Raw genomic sequence first — 21,237 nt, 5'->3', positions numbered from 1 at the left:
AGAAGAGTTATAAACTCTTTGAACAAAGTGTGCATGTGGGTAGCCTGAGCCCTTTGAGGGGGACTTGGTGGACTACACCAAATAGGGTTTATTTCTAATGTCGAGTCTTTCAGGACACACACAGGAGTATTCTTTGGCTGTTGTCAGAGTGAAATACTTTAATTACCCCATCTGGCCTCTGATTGTTTACAATCTCCTCTTGAGGTTGCAGTATGCTGAATTGTACTTAAAACACATAAATTACCCTTCAAAGGTGGCTTGGGGAGGCTGAAGTGGTGAGGGACTTCTAAACGGAAAGGATAAGCAAGGTCTACTGAGTCTTCTCAAATGTGGGCATTACAGTTTGTTTAAAACACAGAGCAGTCTAGACTAAAGAATGAAACCTCTATGATAATTTAGCTAAAAGAAAAAGTACAGGCACTGCTGAAAATAAACATTTTTGTAATTACCAAAGACCCTTAATACCTTAAATACCAAAGTTGGGGCTATTTTGAGGATGTAGCTTAGGGGGAGCAGTGATTTGCAATCTCACCCAGTCTTTAGAAACAAACAAATAAACCAGAAACCAAAACAAACCGTAGAGTGACACTTTAGTTCTTAATCACATTGGTTGATTGGAATTGCTTAGATGGTTCCAACTTGGAGAAAAGCAAAATTTGTGAGGTTAATGAAAGATTGATTACCTGCCTTGTTTTACCCTTTAAATGCTTGAATTCCAAGGGTTTCAAGTATTCATTCATATTGCCTTTATTTTCCTAACATACCATTTACATCACAGAACTGTACATTTGGCATTTTTTATCACAAATTATAATTCTACACCAAAGCTTGCAATAAACCAAATTGGATTAAGTCCCCTGTATCTTTTGTTGGTAGAAACTATTCCAGAACTGAATGAAAGTGGCTTTGACTGATCTCATGGTGCCTTGATTTTTGTGGCCACAGCCACAGTCTGGCTTCTGTCTCCTCTAGAAAATGGCTCTGGTAGTGAGTGTTTTTTTTTATAGCCACTGCAGGCTATTTTATTTGGAAATTTATATTCTTTGGCTTTCACTGCTGACAGATCATTTCCCATTTTCATCTTTATTATAATCTTTATTAGAATGATTTGGGGGAAGTAGTGTCTGGCCTACCATCACATTCCGATTGACATTTGGATTAATGCCAAAACTTAGATATCTGGAAATGAAGCTAATACTTGAAAGAAGGTTTCATAAAGTTGATGCAAATATCACCTTTCTAATGAGTTAAGTATACGTTGGGTGATATAGTTCAGTTGACATTTACATGTTCATGTCAGAAAACTCTCATTCGTTACTGTCTATGCCTTTCATTAGCCATTGTTTTAGGAAGATCACTGACACACTGTACCCAAGAAAGAGTTGCACCAACAATGAATCCAGGCTTATTTTTGTTAAGACTGACAAGATAGTAATTGTGTTGACCCTTTTATTCTAAGGTTGCTGGTTTATGTATTTGGTTGAAGACAGTTATTCCTTAAAGAGATATATGGGAGGATAGATATTTAAAGTAAAACATGAATGTAATGAAGAAAACTATATATTTTATATAAAATATAAAACTATATATACATATGTTACATATATGTATATATGCATATATAATACATATATACGTATATGAAACCAATTGTAGCTTTAATAGTTGAAAAATAGAACATCTGAAATTAGAGATCCATAGAGGCTTAGTAGTGTATTAGAGATGCAGAAGAAAAGATCAGTGGACTTGAAGACAGAACAATAGAAACTATTTAAAAAGTACAAAGAGAGAAAAGAAAGTGGTAAAAATGACTAGTTTCCATAATTCATGGAATAATATAATGGGTTTTAATAGAAACTGAAGTCCCAAAAAAGGAGACAGAATAAATAATTGAGAAATAACATCTAAAACTCATCTAAACATAATGAAAACTATAAATTCACAAATTCAAGTAGGAAAAACAGAGAGTAAATCATGCCCAGCACATCATCATCAGTTGCTGAAAACATGGTCATGAGAAAAATTTAAAAGCAGGCAGGCATGAGGAAGACACAGTAAACAAAAGGGAATCAAGATACAAATCACTACAGATTTTTGAATCACCACTGTTTTTTTTTGCCATCATTGAAATGCCAGTAAGAAAAAACTCAATGTTCAGTCAGACCTTGAATCTATATTCTGTGAAACTATCTGTTAAAAATGAAGCAAAATAAAGATAAACAAAAGTTAAGAAAACTTGTCACAGTCTCCAATTTTTATAAGTCTCAAAAGAAATTCTTCATGTTGAAGGAATATGATATTAAATAAAAACTTGGAGCTATTCAAATAGAAAATATATATTAATATATAAATATATATTACCAGAGATGAAAATAAAAGAATTGATTCATCTAGAAGACAAAATAAACCAAATGTGTATGAACCTAATAAAATATATTAAGATATATTTATTATATATATCAATATAGATGTATTGATATATATCAATATATGTATATTATATAATATACAATATATAATTATATAAAGATATATTTATGTATAAAGTATATTCATATTTTAATGAATATATGAATATATATTTTATACATAAATATATCTTTATATATATAAAGATATATTAAGCAAAAACTGGTAGAACTAAAAGCAAAAATACACAAATGTAACAATTATAGTTGAAGATTTCAACTCTTATACATAATTAGTAGAACAAGCAGAAATAAAATTACTTAGGGATTTAGGAATTGAACATCACCACAACCTACTTGACCTATTTTATATTTACACCCTACAATGACAGAATACACATTCCTTTTAAGTGCATTCAGAACATTTATGAAGCTATGTAGATACTGGATCCTAAAACTAGTCTGAATAAACTTCAAAAGACTGAGGCCATACAGAGTATATATGATCATAACAGAATCAACTGGAAATTGATCACAGAAAGAAGTCTGGAAAACAACCAAATATTTGAAGATAAAACAATATATTTCTAAATAATCCACAGGTCAAAGAGAAAAATCTCAAAGGAAATCAGAAACTTTTTTGAATTGAATGACAATATAAAAACATAATATGTCAAAATCTGTAGGATACAGTTAAATAATATTTAGAGGGAAATTATACACTGAGTGTTCAGATTGGAAAATAACCAAGCTGAGAGTCACAAATTTTACCTGAAGAAAATAAAGAAGAAAAATTAAAACCAATTGTTTATATATAATTTCAAGTGATCTTGGAACCCTTTAAAACCTATCATAAATTTCAGGTTAAGAATCCCTGCTCCTTCACTATGGAAGTCAGTATGGAAGTTTCTCAAAAAGCTAAAAGTAGAACTACCACATGATCCAACTACACCACTCCTTAGTATTCGTCTTATAGTAATAAAGTCAGCATACTTTAGAGATATGTGTATGACCATGTTTGTCACAGCAAAATTCAAAATGACCAAGTTATGGAATCAGCCTCGTTGTTTGTCAACAGACTGATGATAAACAAAATGGGGTTTATATGTGTACAATGGAGTTTCGTTTGGCCATAAAAATGAAATTGTATCATTTGCAGGAAAATAGATGAAATTGGAGACCATAATTTTGAGTGAAACGAGTCAGACTTAGAAGAGTATCATGTCCTTTCTCTCATATGTAGATGCTAGAGGGGAGGGGGAAGACCCCATGAAAGTAGAAGGGTAACCTTTAGGGTAAATAGTAAAGGGAGGGTGACTGTGTCCCAGAGCAACATTCATCAAATTGTGTCTTTCAGTATGTGTGAATATGCTACAGTGAAACCCACCACTCTGTATAATTGAAGTGCACCAATAGAAAATAAGTAACTATCAAGAACATGGGTTAAGAATAAAGATAAATGAGTGCCCCAAACTTCCAAAATAAAAAGAAAAGAATCCATGGTCCTCAATTATCAGTCCTAATTTATGTCAATTCCATTTCATTATGATTGAATGCTTTCAGATCATTTAGAATTAAATATTTTACAGGTGCCTAAAAATCAAAACTTCCAAAAGGAAATGAACTAACCCTTCCTCTGTCTCCTTTCTTCTTCTCCCTTCTTTTCACCTTCCCTCACCTCTTCTCTTCCTTGTCTAAACTTAATCACTGATATTACCGTTCACTCAACTGACCATATCAAAATTCCAGTCTTCTTCTCTTTCCCTCACTTGCATATATAATTAGTCCCTAAATCTGCTCTATTCTGCCACCTCAACCACTCATATCCATTCATTTTTCTGCATCCCTGCTGACTCTGTTCTGGAAAAAGACAGCAATATCTTAGGCAGACCAGTATAACAACTCTGTTTCAGTCTGTGGCCACAGATGGCTGACTCCATAGCTCTGGGCTCAATGTGACAAAGCATATCATGGAGGAAGGACATGGTGGAGGAAAGCAGTTCAGGACATGGTCACCAGGAAGTGGAGAGAAAGGGAGAGAAATTGGAAGAGGGAAAGGGAAAGGGAGAGAGAGGGAGAAAGAGAAGAGAAAGACAGAAAAGGAGAAGCATTCTTACAAGGGACAAAAAGTAAATCCTAAAGGCATGCCCTCAGTGATCTGCCTCCTCCAGCCACACCCTCCCTGTCTACAGTTAACACCCAGTTAATCCATGTTAGTGGATTAATCTACTGATTAGGTTACAACTCAGCCTAATCATCTCACCTCTGAAAATTCTTGGAATATGTGACACATGAGCTTTTGGGGGACACCTGATATCCAAACCATGAAAAGCTCTCCAACTCATGTCTGCTCCTTTTCCATACCTCCACTGTCTCTTATGAATCTATTTTCACAAGACAGTTGGGATAGTATTTTCAAAAAGCTTCCATGACCTTGTCATACCCATTTATCTCTTTCCTCTAGTGTCCTCTAGTGTTGATGTTTCCTTGGGATTAGTTCCAATGTCTTTAATATGCCTTAGAAGAGCCTTCAGGCTAGGGACACTATTTAAATCTTATTTTCTGTCATTAACTTTTGTGTTCCAGCTTTGATGAACCTCTTCTTGTTTCTCTAAGGGTCATTCTTTTCTCTTTCTTCCAGGCCTTCACAACTGCTGTTTGTTCTCTGGATTATCTTTCCTAACTTCTTCACTTTTGTACCCTCATGCTCTCCATACCCTGCATTTTATTGGATCATTGCTTGTTCTGTCAGAACTTTTAAGATCTTCCTTTGGTTACCTCTTTGTTTCCTCCTCCCATGGATTAGTGTCCCTTTTAAGGATGTTGTTGCCTTTTGTCATTCTGAATTGTAATTTCTTACCTGTGTGTTTCCTCTGTTAGAATGCAAATATAATGTCAATCCTTGTGGATAAAATGGTGGTGCCTTATTTTGACAACCTATGGTGATGAAAGAATTATTATGTTTTCATGGAAATATTGAACAAATTTTAATTTCTAATCATAATCCACTGAACAAAAGTTTATATAATTTCCTTTCCACAGATTCATTATTGGAGTAAAGAAGATATATATATATATATATATATATATATATATATATATATGAGATACGCATCCTGTTAACTTTGCTAAATTTATCAGCTCTAGGAGTCTTCTAGCAAAGTTTTGGGTCTTCTAAATAGAGGATTATGTTATCAGCAAACAGATAATTTGACTTCTCCTTTTCTTATTCAATATCCTTTAATTTTCTTATCTTGCCTGATTTCTCTGTCTAGAGTTTTAAGGACTAAGTTGAATAGAAATGGGAGAGTGGACACACTGGTCATGTTCCTGATTTTAAAGGAAATACTTTCATATTTTCTCCATTCATTATGATATGGGCTTGGGTTTGTCATATACAGCCTTTACTATATTGAGACAAGTTTCTTTTCTCCCTAGTTTACTTAGTATTTAAAACAAAAGTGGGTGCTACACTTTTTTTTAAAAAAAATCATTTGCGTATTTTATTCAGCACATTTTAATAACTAAATTTTTTCTTCCTTTTTCTCCTTTTTTTCCTGACTAGAAAAATCTAAGGATGTAATGCACAAAAATATAATTTCTCTCACAGTATTTATAAATTCTATCATTTCATATATTTTTCTAATTGTAGCAGGGTCAGTTTTAATTTACCATATGAAGATTTTTTTTACTATTAATTTAAAAAAATTTGTTGTCTTTAGATATACATGACAGTAGAGTGTATTTTGACATATTATACTTACATGGAGTATAACTTTCCATTCTTGTGGTTGTACATGGCGTGGAGTTACACTTGTTGTGTATTGATACATGAACATAGGAAAGTTATGTCTGATTCATTCTACAATCTTTCCTATTTCCATCCCCCTCCCTTCTCTTCATTCCCTTTTGTCTAATCCAGTGAGCTTCTATTCTTCCCTCCCTTTATCCTCCCTCATTGTATGTTAGCATCCACATATCAGAATATTTGGCTTTTGGTTTTTTGGGATTGGCTTATTTCACTCAGAGTCTCCAGTTCCGTCTATTGACTGGCAAATGTCATAATTTAATTCATTTTTATGGCTGAATAATATTCTATTATGTATATATACAACATTTTCTTTACCCATTCATCTGTTGAAGGGCACCTAGGTTGGTTCCATAGCTTAGGTATTCTGAATTGAGCTGCTGTAAATATTGAAGTGGCTGCATCACTATAATATGCTGATTTTATATCCTTTGGGTAGATCCTGCGGAGTGGGATAGCTGGGTCAAATGGTGATTCCATTCCAGGTTTTCTGAGGAATCTCCATACTGCTTTCCAGAGTGATTGCACCAATTTGCAGTTCCACCAGCAATGTATGAGTGTACTTATTTCCCCACATCCATGCCAACATTTATTGTTTCTCGTATTTTTGATAATTGCTATTTTGGCCACAGTGAGATGAAATCTCAGTGTAGTTTTAATTTGCATTTCTCTAACTGCTAGACATATTGCATATTTTTTCATACATGTTGACTGAACATATTTCTTCCTCTGTTTAGTGCCTGTTCAGTTCCTTTGCCCATTTATTGACTGAGTTATTATTATTTTTCTTGGTGTTAATTTTTTTTTGAGTTCTTTATATATCCTGGAGATTAATGCTCTATCTGAGGTGCAAGTGGCAAAGATTTTCTCCAGTTCTATAGGCTTTCTCTTCATGTTCTTGATTGTTTCCTTTGCTGTGAAAAAGCTTTTTATTTTGATACCATCCCATTTATTGATTCTTGATTTTACTTGTGCTTTAGGAGTCTTTTTGAGAGATTCTGTTCCCAAGCCAACATGATGGAGATTTGGACCTAATTTTTCTTCTAGTAGGTCCTGAGTCTTTGGTCTAATGCCTAAGTCCTTAATCCACTTAGAGTTGAGTTTTGTGCAGGGTGAGATATAAAGGCTTAATTTAATTTTGCTACATATGGATTTTTAGTTTTCCCAGCATCATTTGTTGAAGAGGCTATCTTTTTTCCAATGTTTATTTATGGTGCCTTGGTCTGGTATGGGATAACTGTATTTATGCAGGTTTGTCTCTGTGTCTTCTATTCTGTTCTATTGGTCTTCATGTATGTTTTGGTGTCAATACCATGCTGTTTTTTTTTAACTATAGCTCTGCTGTATAATTTAAGTTCTGGAATTGTGATGCCTCTTGCTTCACTTTTCTTACTAAAAATTGCTTTGGCTATTCTGGGCCTCTTATTTTTCCAAATGAATAAATTTCATGATTGTTTTTTCTATTTCTATGAAGAACATCATTGGAAATTTATTAAGTCTGATTAGTGCTTTGGGTAGTATGGCCATTTTGAAAATATTAATTCTGGCTATCCAAGAACATGGAAGTTTTTTCCATTGTTTAATTTCAATTTAATTTTTTTAGTGTTCTATAGTTTTCACTGTAGCGATCTTTCACCTCTTTTATTAGATTGATTCCCAAACGTTGTTTTTGAGGCTATTGTGATTGGGATAGTTTTTCTAATTTCTCTTTCAGTTATTTTTTCACTGATGTATAAGAACCCAATTGATTTATGGGTGTTAATATTATAACCTGCTACCTTGATTAATTCATTTATGAGTTCTAGAAGTTTTCTGGTGGAGTTATTTTTGGGTCTTATAAATATAGAATTATGTTGTTGGCAAATATGGATAGTTTGAGTTCTTCTTTTCCTATTTGTATCTTTTTAATTTTTTTCTTCTGCCTAATTGCTCTGGCTAGAGTTTCAAGGAGTATGTTGAATAGAAATGGTGAAAGAGGGCATCCCTGTATTGTTCCAGTTTTTAGAGGGAGTGCTTTCAATTTTTCTCCATGTAGAATGAATGTTAGTTTTTGGTTTATCATACATAGCTTTTACAATGTTGAGGTATGTTCCTACTATCCCTAGTTTTTCTAGTGTTTTAAACATAAATTGATGCTGTATTTTGTCAAATGCTTTCTCTTCAACAATTGATATAATCATATGATTCTTATCTTTAAGTCTATTGATGTAATGAATTATATTTATTGATTTCCATGTGTTGAACCAAACTTGCATCCCTGGAATGAAACCCACTTAATTATGGTGAACTATTTTTTTAAAATATGTTTTTGTATGCAATTTGCCAAAATTTTATTGAGAATTTTTGCATCAATGTTTATCAGGGGTATTGGTCTGAAATTTTCTTTCCTTGATGTGTCTCTGCCTGGATTTGGTATCAGGATTATACTAGGTTCATAGACTGAATTTGAAAGGGTTCCCTTCTTTTCTATTTCATGGAATAATTTGAGGAGTAGGTATTAATTCTTCTTTGTAGGTCTTGTAGAACTCAGTTGTGAGTCCACCTGGTCCCATGCTTTTCTTGGTTGGTAGACTTTTGATGGCATCTTCTATTTCCTTGCTTGAAATTGATCTGTATAAATTGTGTATGTCCTCTTGACTCAGTTTGGGTTGATCATATGCCTCTAGAAATTTGTCCATGTCTTTGAGGTTTTCTATTTTACTGGATTATAAATTTTCAAAATAATTTCTAATTGTCTTCTGTATTTCTATAATGTCTGTCATAATATTTCCTTTTTCATCACAAATTTTAGTAATTGAAGTTTTCTCCCTCCTTCTTTTCATTAGAGTAGCTAAGGATTTTTTCAATTTTATTTATTTTTTCAAAGAACCAGAATTTGTTTTTTGGAAGTTTTTAAAATTGTTTCTTTAGTTTCAATTGATTTCTGCCCTGAGTTTAATTATTTCCTGTCTTCTACTACTTTTGATGTTGGTTTGTTCTTCTTTTTCTAGGGCTTTGAACTATAATGTCAGGTCATTTATTTGTTGACTTTTTATTCTTTGAATGAATGAACTCCATGCAATGAACTTTCTTCTTAGCACTGCCTTCATAGTGTACCATAAATTTTGATAAGTTGTATTAGAGTTCTTGTTTACCTCTAGGAATTTTTTTTATCTCCTCCCTGATGTATCATTCAAGAGCATATTGTTTAGTCTCCAGGTGTAGGCATAGCTTCTCTTTTAATTTATGATTGATTTCTAACTTTATTCTATTCAGGTCAGATAGAATACAGGGTAGTATCTCTCTCTCTTTAAATTTTTTTTTTTAGTTGTAGATGGACACAATAACTCTATTTTGTTTATTTATTTTTTTTTATGTGGTACTGAGGATAGAACCTGGTGCCTCACACCTCACACACTTCAGGCAAGCACTCTACCACTGAGCCACAACCCCAGCACCCCCCCCCCCCTTTTTTATTTCCTAAGACTTGTTTTGTGGCATAATATATGGTCTATTTTGGAGAAGGATCCATGTGGTGCTGAGAAGAAAGTATATGGATGAAATATTCTATATATGTCTGTAAGTCCAATTCATTGATTGTATTATTGAAATATGTAGTTTCTTTGTTTAGTTTTTGTTTGGAAGATCTATCCAGTGATGAGAGATGTATTAAAGTCAGCCAGTATTATTGTGTTGTGGTCTATTTGGTTCTTATATTTGAAAGGGTTTGTTTGATATAAATAGATGCCCCATTATTTGGGGCATAGCTGTTTATGATTGTTATGTCTTGTTGATGTTTGAATCCTTTAAGAAGTATGAAATGTCCTTCTTTATCCCTTTTCACTAGCTTTGGTTTGAAGTCCACTTTATCTGATATGAGGATGGAAACCCCTGCTTGTTTACGTGGTTCATGTGAGTGGTACTTTTTCCCCACCCTTTTACCTTTAGACTGTGGATGTCTTTTCCTGTGAGATTAGTCACTTGAAGGCAATATATTTTGGGGTCTTTTTAAAATCTAATCTGTCTGTTTACATCTTTTAATTGGTGAGTTTAAGCCATTCACATTCAGAATTATTATTAAAATATGGTTTGTATTCCTGGTCATTTTGGTTTATTTTTGTTTTTTAATTTGACTTGGTTTCTCCTTTGATTGGCCTTTCCTTTAGTGTAGTTCTTCCCTTTGCTGATTTTCACTGTTGTTTTTAATTTCCTCCTCCTGGAATATTTTGCTGAGGATGTTCTGTAGTGTGGGCTTTCTCACTGTAAATTCTTTTAAATTTTGTTTATCATGAAAATTTTTTATTTCATCATCAAATATGAATCTTAATTTTGCTGGATATAAGATTCTTGGTTGGCATCCATTTTCTTTCAGAGCTTCGTATATGTTGTTCCAGGATCTCCTGGCTTTGAGGGTCTGGGTTGAAAAATCTGCTGAGATCCAACTTGGTCTCCCCATATATGTGATCTGATTCCTCTCTCTTGTGGCCTTTAAGATTCCATCCTTATTCTGTATGTTAGGCATTTTTATTATAATGTGCCTTGGTGCAGCTCTGTTGTAATTTTATACATTTGGTGTCCTGTAAGCCTCTTGTATTTGATTTTCCAAATCATTCTTCATTTTGGGGAAGTTTCCTGATATTATCTCATTGAAGAGATTGTGCATTCCTTTGGTTTGAATCTCTGTGCCTTCCTCTATCCTGACAAATCTTAGATTTGGTCTTTCGATGCTATCTCATAATTCTTTGATGTTCTGTTCCTGATTTCTTACCATCTTCACTGTTAGTCAACTCATTATCTGAAATTCTGTCTTCCAAGTGATCTAGTCTGTTGGTGATGCTTTCAATTGAGTTTTTTTAAAATTTGGCTTATTGTTTCCTTCATTTCAAGGATTTCTGATTTTTTTTTCAGAATTTCTATCTCTTTCTTGAAGTAATCTTTCGCTATCTGTATTTGTTCCCTTATCTCTTTGTTGGTGTGATCAATAATTGCCTCTATTTGCTCTTTTATCTCTTTGTTGGAGTGGTCAGTTTTTGCCTGTATTTGCTCATTTAGGTCATTCTTTAATTCACAGATCATTTTAATTATGTACTTTCTGAACTCCTTCTCTAACATTTCATCAGCTGCGCTGTTCATGGCTTCTGTTATTGTAGTAGCCTGGTTTGTTTGGGGCACTTTTTCCCCTTGTTTTTCGTGTTGTCTATGTGTCTTCCTTTCTTGCAGTGCGGATCTGAGGTTTTATGGTTTCTACCCTATAATCTTGTAGTGTCTGTGCAGATTATCTGTACCTCACCTTGGTGTTGGGCTTCTGTACCCTGCCAGCATCTCACAATGGATATACTGCAACTATAGGTGGTGGGGGCAATAGCAGAGGTAACTTGAGATAGCAGTGGGCGCGTCCCAAGATGGATACAACCTCTTTCAGAGATGGGGCTGAAAGGGTGGGCCTTACACTGGCTTTGGGAAGCCTGTTCTGAGATGCAGGTGCTTCTAGGCCCTGTCTGTTGTTACAATGTGGAGGCTACTGTGTGGGGATGGCTTTGGTGATGGCTGCAGTGTCCCAAGATGGAGGTGGGTTAGGCCTGGACTCCCAAGTGAAGGGGCTGAACCTGGGCCCACCTTTGACCTGGCCTCCTGAGCAGGTTGGCAGAGGTAGTCCTCTCCATAGCTTCTTTTTTTAAATTTTTTTTTCAGTTATAAATGGATACAATACCTTAATTCTGTTTATTTATTTTTATGGGGTGCTCAGAATAAATAGCTTCTTTATTTAGTTTTTATTTGGAGGATCTATTCAGTGGCGATAAAGTTGTGTTAAATTCAACCTGCATTACTGTGCTGCGGTTTATTTGATTCTTGAAATTGAAAGGGTTGGTTTGTTTGATGTGTGTAGAGTGTTTGGAGCATAAGTATTTATGATTGTTACATCTTGTTACCTATAATTCCCTTAAGCAGGATAAAATGCCCTGATTTGTCTCTTCTGATAATTTGTCTTGAAGTCCACTTTATCTTATATGAGGATAGAAACCCTTCCTTGTTTATATGATCCATGTGAGTGATACGTTTTTTTCCCATTTCTCACCTTTAGTCTGTGGATGTCTTTGCCTATTAGGTGAGTCTCTTGTAGACAACATATTGTTCGATCTTTATTTTTAATCCAATCTGCCATTCTGTGTCTTTTGATTGATGAGTTTAGGCCATTTATATTCAATGCTATTATTGAGATAAAATTTTCATTCCCTGCCATTTTGATTTATTTCTGGTTTTTTAATTTGAATTAGTTTCTCCATAAATTCACTGTTAGTTTATTGTAGTTCCTCTCTTTGCTGGTTTTCATAGTTATTTTTCACTTTTTCTTCATGAATTATCTTACTGAGTATTTTTGTTGTTCAGGCTTTGTAATAGTGAATTCATTTAACTTTTATTTATCATGGAAGGTTTTTATTTCATCATCAATTCTGAAGCTTAAGTTTTCTGGGTATAGTATTCTTGGCTGACACCCACATTTTTTCAGAGCTTGGTATATAGTATTCCATGACCTCCTAGCTTTGAAGGTCTGGGATGAGAGATCAGCTGACATACAGATTGATTTCTGTCTAAATGTTACCATTGTTTTTCTCTAGGAGCTTTAAAAATTTTATCCTTATTCTTTATGTTAGGCATTTTCATAATAATGTGCCTTGGTGTGGGTCTGTTATAATTTTGTATATTTGGGGTCCTATAAGCCTCCTGTATTTAATTTATATTTCATTCTTTATGTTTCGGAAATTTTCTGATATTCCTCCATATTTAAAAGATTGTGCATTTCTTTTGTTTGTATCTCTGAGCCTTCATCTATCCCAATACATCTTAAATTTGGTCTTTTCAGGTTATCCCACATTTCTTGAAAGTTCTGTTCATAGTCTCTTAACATTTTTTTCTCCATGCTCAGCTTTGTTTTCAAGATTATATGTATTTTCTTTATTGCCTGAAACTCTGTCTTGCAAGTGATCTAGTCTGTTGGTGATGCTTTCAATTGAATTTTTTTTTGAGAGAGAGAGAGAGAGAGAGAGAATTTTTAATATTTATTTTTTAGTTTTCGGTGGACACAACATCTTTTATTTTTATGTGGTGCTGAAGATCGAACCCAGTGCCCCGCACATGCTACCGCTTGAGCCACATCCCCAGTCCTCAATTGAATTTTTAATTTAGTATATCGATTCCTTCATTTTGAGGATTTCTGCTTGATTTTTATTTTTCCAGAATCTCTATATCTTTATTGAAGTGGTCTTTCACTTCCTGTATTTTCTCTCTGATTTCACTCTTTCTACCATCCTTTACTTCACAGATCAGTTTAACATGTACATTCCAAATTCCTTCTCTGATATTTCTTCCACTGTGGTGTTGATGTTATTGAAGTATCTTGATTTGTTTGGGGTGATTTGTTCCCTTGCTTTTCCATATTGTTTGTGTGTCTGCCCATCTAACAATATGAATTTGGGGCAGTAGAATTTCTACCCTGTGTACTTATAGTGTCTCTGAAGGTTTTTTGTACCTTGCCATTTAGGGGGAGACAAATAATAACAACAACCAATGCAAACAATACACAGCATTAATCCAAATAATTATTGCTATGAAATCTAAAAATGTTAATTGTCAAAATAAACAGAACTGATATGATCAGTTATTACCTACAATAAAGAGTAAGTTTGCAAAAGCATTTACAATTTTATTTTATTTTTTTATTATTTTTTTAATTGGTTGTTCAAAACATTTCAAAATTTTAAATGGTGGACAGGGAGAAAACAGAAGTGATGTAGGATGTGATGATTATAAGTGAGGAGGAGAAAAGACAGAAATAAAAAAATAAAGGAAGTGTGAAAAATAGAATAATAGAAATAGTCTATTAGTATAAGAATAGAGAGAAAGAGAATCAAGGGAAACAGATAAGTGAGTGAAAAAAATATGTATAAAGTAAAAATTTTAAAAATTAAAAATAAAAATAAAGATAAAATAATATAAAACAAAACTGAAATCTACCAATCATCATCTTAGTCCTGAAAATACTGAGCCTTAAAAAATTACTTGCTTCAAAAATGTGCATAGAGGTATGGATATTTGCCTGAGAATCTATGATGTAAGTACTCTAACGTCTCAACTGAATGCAAATTGTTGAGCTTTTGACTGTGCTATGTCATTTAGCTGCCTTTTGTTTTTGTATTGTTGAGTTGTAATTGCCCATTCCCTACTGCCCTCTTACTATGAAACTTCTAATAGTCAGTACTAAAGTTATACTATGCCATCACCAAATGTCCGGCACCAGATCCTTATTAGGCTAATAACAGATCCATTAGAGATTAGAAGGGGTCAGTGTGCCCTTTTGGCATGGTTCTCATACACTATATTCTGCTTCAGTGGAAAAACAAAATCATTAAAATAACATTATGCATGAATAGTCATTAAACCATGTCATAAACATTCAGTTTATTTAACCATGTCTGGGGTTTGATGTATTTATATATTGAATTATGCCTATAAAATGGAAAAGAATTTTGATGTGTGTGTGTGTGTGTGTGTGTGTGAAATCTATAATGTTGTGCTTATGATTTTCATTGTCTTTATAATACAATAGGAAGAAAATCAACTGTAAAATGAATGTGATCAAGCATAGCTGAGCAATGTTATTGTGTCAGACCTAACCACAAATAAAACACTTTCAGAAGTGTTCTAATTATAGCACATTTAGAAGTGTTCTAAGCATAGCCAAACTGTCTTATTGTGTCAAACCCAATTCTTGAGCTATAAAGAAGAAAAAAGTAGCAGTCATATGGAAAAAGATTTAGATCCAGAAATACTGACATTTTAGAAGTATTTAATTTTTCATAAATATGGTAATCTAATAAGATACTACTACCAACCAATTAAACCTTTAATTTTAACATATCTGAATATTTTAATCTGATTTTGGTGCTTTTTTCTCATTTGGGTCAATCGTCAGGATATTGATGTCGTTCATCCATTCATAAAACTTTTCTTCACTCAGTTTATGTTAGGGACGGTGTTGCTGGAGGTCCAGAGACAAATAACTCATGGTCTACGATACCAAGGGGGTGGACCATAGATAGAGGCTGTGGGTGCTCCATGTGTCGTTGTGCATCTTTAGGAACACCCTTTCCTCTGAGGAACCCTAAGTCAGACTTCCTGGTCTCCAGTGGAGGTTGACCTCTATCCTAGTGCCTCTTTCTGGAATCCCACAGATATGGTAAAGGAATGCCAAATAAATACAGCTGTGGCTGCCCGGATTTGAATACTTCACTTTAAAATATTCAGAGTATTCAATGTCTGGCTCTGGGTTATCATCTTTTCTCCAAATACATACTCTAAATACATTTAGTTTTCTATCAGTTTCTTCCTTCATTTACAAAGAAGTTTCATTGGTGCATTGCATTTGTTACTATGCAGTACTAAGGAGCACTGTCTTTATGATTGGTGCCATCTGAAATATGCAAAGACCAAGAAGCATCCAGCAGGCTGAAGATTTAGAGAGCCTTTCCTGGTTCTTGTGGGTTTATCCTGGAACACTCTTCTAGGTTTTGTTTTAGTTCTTAAATTTTGTTGCACCCCTTTTCCCCAGGAAATAAAAACCTGGTTTTATTTTTCTTCCTATTTTATAAGCAAACCACTTCAATAGGACATGGCTGGTAGCCATATGGTCGTATATGAACACAACAATTAGTTCAACAAAGAAAATCGCTTATAGCAAACTTTGACTATGTCACCACAGGTAGTGCTTTGATGATAAACGAAGAGAGGATTGCAGAGCAAATGATAGTAATGCTTATAAAAAGGTATCTTTCCTGTAGTCATTTATGGATATTCAAATTATTAGTTCTCCTCCGTTCAATATGAAGTCCATGGCATTTGTAGGAGGTACTTAACACTCAATGTATAATTTTATAGCAAAAATATGGTGTTGATATTCAAGGAGCTTATAATCTAATAAACTTTTGATTGAGTACTTGTGTTACTTTTATCTGAAACCCCCAGATCTGGACTTTTGCTGGCATGGTTTCCAGAACCAGTGTTTCCAGCCAAAATCATTAAGTGGAGGAGTAGCTTAAATATGAGAGAGAGAGAAAAAAGAAATCCAAACCCATGTCACCTCCAAAAAGAAAACAAACTCAAGTTAAGTGAACACATTAGAATCTCATAAAGCAATTTATGAGATTTATGAATCTCATTATTGGCGATTTCTGGGAAAGAGCTCATAGCAATTTTTGTTTTATTTCACTAGGTTGTATCTCACGAATTGTCCAACCCCTAGAAGATTTCCTTAGCCTTAATATTTGCAGAATCAAAGCTTCAGCCCCCTTGTCACCACTCCTCACATTGCAGAGGAAACACATGGGATGTGGTTAGGGATCCTCTCCATTTATATTCCTTTGTATTGAGAGTGAATGAAAGGGAAAGCAAAAGTATAAGGTTAATTTGCTCACTTTTTACTCTTCAACCTCTGTCTAGGAAAATGAAATACTCCATAGCTTTTCAAAGACTTGAGAAATCTGCCTTTATGATCATGTGAACTCTCGCGATGAATATTTTCTTCTGGAGAGAACTACGACAATTTATTTTTGTTTTTGTCTAATTTTATCAGCTATTTTCAGTACTGTTACTACTTAAACACTGAGATATTTAGTGCATGTGCTGTAAAGATGTAAATTGGTTGAATTTATGAACTGAAACTCGTGGTTAAGGGCTAAAATTACAATATAATTCAAATGAGTAAGACATTATATATGATGACAGTCGCAGAAACATCCACAATATACCAATAGGTCTTCCTTCTGGAGGGAGCTATAAATATTTCCTTAAAATATTTTTTAAGTGAGATAAAAAGAGAGCCTCTGTCATCTGCTTCATTGAATGAGAGTGGAATAATTGAATAAAAAAATTCAAGGATCACTACCACATCTAGATCATGTCACTATTTCTGAATGTGAAGCATGAGAGCTAACTGCAGCCAAGGAAGTTGTATAATCATGAAGCCAGAGAGTGAAAAATGGAAAGGTTTCTCGGTGGGTTTTCTTTTTGAAAGCTTTCACAGCATGTGAGGAATTTAAAGAACAAATACAGAGAGAATGTTAAATCATGTGACTACCATTCCTCCAAGCTGTTCCCCAGGAATCTCTTGACTTTCAAACAGAAGGCATGGTGCAACTCTTTTAATATGTAGAAGTCATGACACTCTCCAGGAAGTTTATCATAAGGGTTGTACTGCTATATTTAGCCTGGCACCCAATATTTCAGTACATTTTCAACACAGTACGATCTCCTTGTAGAATAACAAAATGAACTATTTCCATCAAAGGAAAGAAGCTGAGGAATAATTTGGAAAATAATTAAAATGTGCAATACACATTATTTTAATTGCTCTGCAACAAAACAAAACAAAACAAAAACAAAAACAAAAAACAAAAAACACCATCTGTTGTTTTGCTCTAGTTACTTCATTTCACATTGAATTTGGATTCAAACTTAGAGGAAAATACATTTTATATTTCAAACATCATTATTTCTTATGACTATAGAAGAAAGAGTGTTGTAGTGGGAAGAATTTCTAATATGGAAGAAATCACCACCATTACATACTCTTTTTTTTAAAAAATAATTTTTATTGTTTAATTTTCGTCGGACACAACATCTTTGTGTGTATGTGGTGCTGAGGATCGAACCCAGGCCGCACGCATACCAGGCGAGCGCGCTACCGCTTGAGCCACATCCCCAGCCCCGTTACATACTCTTATCAGATTCAAGGGAGACCCAAACTCAGACTCTGCTCTTGATTTCAATCCTTTTGTGGCTATTTTTCCAACATGTATAAATTGAGCAAAATAATAATTACAACCTGCCTTTGGGGTTCTTGTAAATATTAACAAAATGAAAAATAGAAAAATAGATCATGGATAATATGTTGAGGAACTGGCAAACAAAATGTATTATCAACCTGATATCTAATTACAGCCCAAATTCTTCAGGAGGCGATAGTTAATTTTCATTGAGTCTTCTGAACATGTTACCTCTTTCTAGATATTACACTGAAATGCATGCGAAGTCTAAATTTTCAAGTGGTAGGGAAATTTTCAAGTGGTAGGGAAATGTTATCTTTCACATATCATCAGGATGATTTTGTATAAAGTGCAAAATCTATCATTTTACTTCAGTGTCAAATATTCCTCAGTAATTTCTCCATCACACTCAAGATGAGCGTAAGATTCACAGTGTTGCACAATGTTTGTCACCTCTGACTACTACCACCCTTATGTGTGTCCTGTCTGTCCTTTATTTACACCAAACTTCAAAGATCACCCTGAATGTACAGAGCTCTCCCAAACCTTTCTGCCCTCACACGTGTTGTTCCCTTGCCCTGATATGCCGTATCCTCACCACTGCCCTCTGCAAACTATGTTAGTCCTTTTCATTTAGCTCATATCACCTCCTTTATGTGCCTTCTGATTTCCTGAAAGAATGATAACTTCCTTTAATGCATCTGTCTCCCTAATATGCTGTGGGCTCCTTAAGAGTAGGTTACCTATTATAGAATCCTTGTATTCCCAGAGCCTCGTTCAGTGTTTGCTGACTGTGGTTGAATGAATAAGTAAGTAGAATTCCAAAATGAATTACACAGCATCTCCTTAGAAGCATCTGGAGTTTGGTACTCATCATAAATTAAACCACTCAAACTTTCAGGTTTCAAGAATCAAGCACTCAAAAATCATAACAGCTTTGTTGCCATCACTAAAAGCTGGTTTGGGGACATTGCCTAGGTATATGGCAATAGTATGCTAGCTCAGGCAGTTCTGGACAACCATAAGTCACCTTCCTCTTACAGTCTTGTTCATTGACTTCATGGCATGACCAAGAGTGGATAAGATCACATACATATGCTCAGATCCCCGAGAGGGACAGAGAGAGCTGATCTAGGCCTGTCTACATTTTGCTCCAAACCCATGTATTAGTTAAGTCAATGCTCATTCCTGGGGAAGAATTTAGCATAGGGACAGAGCTGCCAGAAGTGCACTTGAATGGATGCTGGCCTACACAGGAACATGAAATTAGCTCCAGGGAGCTCCCCTGGTTGCCTTCCTATTGTATCAATAACAGCTCTCTTTCCACATGTCTTTTCTGTCAGAGAAGTTGCTCTGTCTCTAGCTGTTCACGCCTTCCAGTTTATAGCTCATTTCCCCAGTGAGCAATTGATAGTGATCCTCCAGCTTTACGGTCTCAGTCCTATGACTGGTTATTGGCATATTATATTTAAAATTTTGAATATCAAATTAATAGCTGATCACTTTGAAAATTCCAAATGACTCCTATATAAAAAAGTAAGCTTCCCCAGAAGTCTCTCTGCCTTCCAACCTTCTGCCCTGTCTGGTGATAACTATTTTTTACATATGTTTTCTTCAGTCTTTTCCGAAATATTTGAAAATGCTGAGTAATAAAGATTTCTGAAACCACAAATACTTGACAATATTTGAGAGACATTTCTCTATGTCATTTTACTTGTTTACCTAATTCTTTTTAACAGTCCACAATCTGAATGTTTTATAATCTCCTTTAGCATCTCCTGAGATATTTAGGTTGTTTCTGATTTTTCACTGTGCAAAGAATATAGATTCTATACATCCATCCTTACCATTTCTATAGGAGAGCTTCTTATAAATCAAGGAATTTGTACATTATAAGTTTTATGGATATTTCCACATTCTGATTAAAAAGTCAGTACTATCAAGTGTTCATTTTAATCTTTTGAGTTTTTGCTGTTAGAGTAGTTGAAACATTTCTTTTTTATCCTAATATTATATATATTCTAAATTTAAAAATTTAGAATACATATAATATTAGGATTCATTTTGACATAATTATACAAGCATGGAATATAATCTGCTCTAATTCAGTCCCCAGTATTTTCCCTTTCCTTCTCCTTCCCCCTCTCTATTCCCTTTCCCCTACTCTACTAATTTTCCTTCTATTATAATTTTTTTTAAATTAGTGCTTTGTAGATACACGTGATAGTGAGATTCACTGTGGTATATTCACGTATGTACAAAGGAAAGTAAGATCAGAATCATCCATTGTTGAAACGTATCTATTATTATACTCCCTGCTTCCTTTTTAAACTTAGGATATTAAACATAATTTTGTGTGGTTACTCGTCTTTGGTATTTTCTCCTCTATCAGTTCATAACATAATGTTTGTCCATTATTCTTTGGTAGTTTAATTTTTCTATTTTATTATGTACTTTATTTCTGTGTCTGCTAAACAAATGACAAAAACTTTCTTACAGAAATGGTTTTCTTTCTACTTTGCTTGATGGTTGATATTTTCTCACAGATTTTAATACCAGTAGTTTCATAGACTAAATTCCCATATAAGCAAAGCATTGTTTGGGGAGTTTTTCTTTGGTTCCATTGACCTATTGATATATTCTTCATACTGTTGTAATTCTATAAAAGCAACATTTAATAACAATAATCTCTAACATTTATTGAGCCTCTAGTGTGTACAAGTACCATCTATTAATCTTCACAATTTCCTTATGTGGTAATCACTACTATTAATACCATTTTACTTCTCAGGAAACTGAGACCCAAAGAGGTGAAGTAACTTGTTCAAGTTACTTTCTGAACTGGGGTGGAGACCCATTTCTCTGATTCAAGGTCAGTGTTTTTATTGCTTTATTAGCAAAGGAGAAATACAGGGGACTCCTGTACCAGAGGCTGTGATTCTTCCCATCAGCAAGAACGTGGGTTTTTAAAGCAGTGATTCGAAGGCTACCTTCCAAGTGTTCCTGACTTGGTGCTCTAATTCACTTGTTAATGTGGAGATAGTCATTTCATAGATTTTCTTGGGCCATCCTCAAAGTCTGAATTACTTCACTTTATTCCTGTGATAGGTGCGAGCTCAAGGACAGATAACTCTGCCTAGGATGAGGAAGAAAGGTAATCCTGTTTCCCCTGAGATTAGGGAGGAGGAGGGAGAGAGGAAGAGAAACATGTCCCTTTAAAAAT

The sequence above is a fragment of the Marmota monax genome, unplaced genomic scaffold, assembly GCF_021218885.2.
Source record: "Marmota monax isolate L192 unplaced genomic scaffold, Marmota_monax_Labrador192_F-V1.1 WCK01_AAM20220418_F8-fsc00159, whole genome shotgun sequence".
Lineage (NCBI taxonomy): Eukaryota > Metazoa > Chordata > Mammalia > Rodentia > Sciuridae > Marmota > Marmota monax.
Note: the sequence above shows the minus strand (reverse complement) of the source record.